This window comes from Capricornis sumatraensis, chromosome 18 (genome assembly GCF_032405125.1).
Source record: "Capricornis sumatraensis isolate serow.1 chromosome 18, serow.2, whole genome shotgun sequence".
Taxonomy (NCBI): Eukaryota; Metazoa; Chordata; class Mammalia; order Artiodactyla; family Bovidae; genus Capricornis; species Capricornis sumatraensis.
In genome coordinates this window covers 51,478,621-51,483,194 of record NC_091086.1, presented here as the reverse complement: position 1 = coordinate 51,483,194, position 4,574 = coordinate 51,478,621, and the positions used below count along the sequence as shown (strand labels likewise).

General features: G+C 39.7%; 1 pseudogene; it reads left to right on the top strand.

Moving 5' to 3' along the window:
• The first annotated feature begins 376 nt into the window (after positions 1-376).
• On the top strand, positions 377-1,105 carry LOC138094452 (MAPK-interacting and spindle-stabilizing protein-like pseudogene; annotated as a pseudogene).
• The last annotated feature ends 3,469 nt before the right edge of the window (positions 1,106-4,574 follow it).

Here is a 4,574-nt window from a genome sequence, read left to right as displayed (position 1 = left end):
CATGCAAAATACCTGTGGCGGATTCATGATGATGTATGGCAAAACAAATACAATATTGCAAATTAATTGGCCTCCAATTAAAATAAATAAATTTATATTAAAAAATAAATAAAGAGATCAACTTCATTGCTATTCCAAAACAAAAATAGAATTCTTATAATAGGAATAAAATTAAGTCTATTCATTTACTTACACTTGTTTAAAGGAGGAGCTGCCTGCCACTGATGCTACTGGTGGTGTTACCTACCCACCCCAGGAATCCCCCCAACCTCATCAACTCTCTACCAGAGGCACCTCTGTTACGGCTCTTCAGCACACAGTTTCCTGGGAGCCGTTGCTTTTAGATCTTGCTGCAGGTTCAGATCCTGCTGGGAAAATGTCTCATGAATTTTCCTCGGCAGATGCACTACCTGAACCTACCCTGCCAAAACCTCTGCTGTGAGTAATAAAAAACCTGGCCAACCTCAAGGCTGGCTGGGTTCCAACCCTTGGAATAACCCAAGTACTCCAGTTTCTATGTGCTTGGACTCCACCAAGTGTAACACCGTCCACTCTGCATTTTGGACTCACAGCAACAGAATGTCTTCCTCTGTGCCTCCCACGAGACCACCTCCTGGATCCATGGGCCCCCTTCCTCCTTCTAGGCCATCACACCCCAACCTGTGGGTCTTTATCCAGCTCTAACTGTGCCAGGCCTTGGGTTAACAGGGCCATAACCTACATGGACTTGTGTCTTTTCAAGAACTGCCAAGACAATATGGTGCACACACAGATACAAATGCATCTGGTCCTTTAGGCCCATGGGGAACCATGTATTCTGGACTGTGGGTACTGAGAATGGGAGGGCAGTATCCTACCCCTAATATGCCACATCCATCTCCAGGGCCATACCCTGATCCTCCTCCTTCCAAGCACCAGAGGCAGCACCATCTATTCCATGGGGCACTGTTCTACCAGGAGCCAGGGGACCACCAGTGCCATATCCTGCCCCTTTAGGATCATAGCCCTTCTCAGGACTCTATTCCATTCCCTATAATCCTTTCCAAGTGACTTCAGGACTTCTGGTGTCACTCAGATGCCTGGCGGTGCCCATGCAAATGTTTAATTCATTTAACATGCATTAATATTCCCACAGGGTTTCCCTGGTGGCTCAGACAGTAAAGAAACCAATTGCAATATGGGAGACCTGGGTTTGATTCTTAGGTTGAGAAGATCCCCCTGAGAAGTGAATGGGCTACCCACTAGAGTATTCTGGCCTGGAGAATCCTCATGGACAGAGTAGCCTGGCAGGCTAGAGTCCATGGAGTCACAAAGAGTCTGACACAACTGAATGACTTTCACACACACACACACAATATTCCCACAAGCACAACTGAAATATTGTTTCCAGTTTGAGATGGAAGATCTAAACAAAAAAAAGCCTTAAAAAAAAAAAAAAGATGTGTGTTTATAAAACAAAGGTGATGGCTAACAAACACATGAAAAGATGCTCAACATCACTCATTATCAGAGAAATGCAAATCAAAACCACAATGAGGTACCACTTCACACCAGTCAGAATGGCTGCGATCCAAAAATCTGCAAGCAATAAATGCTGGAGAGGGTGTGGAGAAAAGGGAACCCTCCTACACTGTTGGTGGGAATGCAAACTAGTACAGCCACTATGGAGAACAGTGTGGAGATTCCTTTAAAAATTGCAAATAGAACTACCTTATGACCCAGCAATCCCACTACTGGGTATACACACCGAGGAAACCAGAATTGAAAGAGACACATGTACCCCAATGTTCATCGCAGCACTGTTTATAATAGCCAGGACATGGAAACAACCTAGATGTCCATCAGCAGATGAATGGATAAGAAAGCTTTGGTACATGTACACAATGGAGTATTACTCAGCCGTTAAAAAGAATTCATTTGAATCAGTTCTGATGAGATGGATGAAACTGGAGCCAATTATACAGAGTGAAGTAAGCCAGAAAGAAAAATACCAATACAGTATACTAACACATATATATGGAATTTAGAAAGATGGCAATGATGACCCTGTATGCAAGACAGGAAAAAAGACACAGCTGTGTATAACGGACTTTTGGACTCAGAGAGAGAGGGAGAGGGCGGGATGATTTGGGAGAATGGCATTCTATCATGTATACTATCATGTAAGAATTGAATCGCCAGTCTATGTCTGACGCAGGATACAGCATGCTTAGGGCTGGTGCATGGGGATGACCCAGAGAGATGTTATGGGGAGGGAGGTGGGAGGGGGTTTCATGTTTGGGAACACATGTAAGAATTAAAGATTTTAAAATTTAATAAAAAAAAAAAAAAACAAAGGTAAATTTCAAGCTTCAGGCAAATTTAGGTAAAGTATTTAAAAGGATGAAAGCAAAAGTATTCCTTGTATTAAACCAGAAAAAAATCCCCCAAGATCCCCCAAAATTTTCTAATGTAGTAAGCAGTGTCCTCAACAACATCCTTGAGGTAAACTCAGAGATGTGTTTCACTGGACATTTTTGTTTGTTTGTTTGTTTTAACATTTCTCAGTAATGTTTTACAGAACCACAACAAAACACAAAGTTCAACAAAAGTAATTTCTGCCAGTCTGGTTACATATAGAGGTAGATTTTTAGAGAATCCATGTCTCTGAATGTGTAATGTTGTCCATCTTTCATGCAACTGTCCAAATGTTTCTCAGGCAAGATTTTGTTAGATCTTTAGCAGCATTAAGTTCAAGATTATACAACTCTTCTGCATCGCCAGTGATGTGTAATGTGTGTTTTACTGCCAGCCAATCTGGAATGAGATTGACATCACAATTGAGGACATTGTCTTGAGCAGGGTCAGAGTCTCCTTAGGGGAAAAAAAAAAAAAAATATATATATATATATATATATATATATATATATATATATTTTTAACAAAGTATGAATCAGATCTCCATCCAGACTAATCAACCATCCACTTCAACTGTAAGAGAGAAAATCTTAATAAAGTGCTTTTTTTTTTTCCAGGATTGATTCCCTTATTTTTTTTTTAATTTTTATTTTTACTTTATTTTACTTTACGATACTGTATTGCTTTTGCCATTCATTGACATGAATCCACCACGGGTGTACATGAGTTCCCCAAGCATCCTGTATCCTGTATTGAACCTAGACTGGAATTCGTTTCTTACATGATAGTATACATGTTTCAATGCCATTCTCCCAAATCATCCCACCATTTCCCTCTCCCTCAGAGTCCAAAAGTCCGTTCTATACATATGTGTCTCTCTTGCTGTCTCACACACAGGGTCATCATTACCATTTTTCTAAATTCCATATATATGTGATAGTATACTGTGTTGGTGTTTTTCTTTCTGGCTTACTTCACTCTGTATAATAGGCTCCAGTTTCATCCATCTCATTAGAACTGATTCAAATGTGTTCTTGTTAATGGCTGAGTAATATTCCATTTTGTATATGTACCACAGCTTTCTTATCCATTCATCTGCTGATGGACATCTAGGTTGTTTCCATGTCCTGGCTATGATAAACAGTATTGTGATGAACATTGGGGTACATGTATCTCTTTCAATTCTGGTTTCCTCAGTGTGTATGCCCAGCAGTGGGATTGCTGGGCCATATGAAAGTTCTATTTGCAATTTTTTAAGGAATCTCCACACTGTTCTCCATAGTGGCTGTACTAGTTTGCATTCCCACTAACAGTGTAAGAAGGTTCCCTTTTCTCCACACCCTCTCCAGTATTTATTGCTTGCAGACTTTTGGATCGCAGCCATTCTGAGTGGTGTGAAATGGTACCTCCTTGTGGTCTTGATTTGCATTTCTCTAATAATGAGTGATGTTGAGCATCTTTCCATGTATTTGTTAGCCATCTGTATGTCTTCTTTGGAGAAATGTCTATTTAGTTCTTTGACCCATTATTTGATTGGGCTGTTTATTATTCTGGAATTGAGCTGCATAAGTTGCTTGTATATTTTTGAGATTAGTTGTTTGTCAGTTGCTTCATTTGCTATTATTTTCTCCCATTCAGAAGGCTGTCTTTTCACCTTGCTTATAGTTTATTTTGTTGTGCAGAAGCTTTTAATTTTAATTAGATCCCATTTGTTTATTTTTGCTTTTATTTCCAGTATTCTGGGAGGTGGATCATAGAGGATCCTGCTGTGATGTATGTCGGATAGTGTTTTCCCTATGTTCTCCTCTAAGAGTTTTATAGTTTCTGGTCTTACGTGTAGATCTTTAATCCATTTTAATTTTATTTTTGTGATGGTGTTAGAAGTGTTCCAGTTTCATTCTTTTACAAGTGGTTGACCAGTTTTCCCAGCACCACTTGTTAAAGAGATTGTCTTTACTCCATTGTATTGCCTCCTTTGTCCAAGATAAGGTGTCCATAGGTGTGTGGATTTATCTCTGGGCTTTCTATTTTGTTCCATTGATCTATATTTCTGTCTTTGTGCCAGTACCATAACTGTGGCTTTGTAGTAGAGTCTGAAGTCAGGCAAATTGATTCCTCCAGTTCCATTCTTCTTCCTCAAGATTGCTTTAGCTATTAGAGGTTTTTTTGTATTTTCA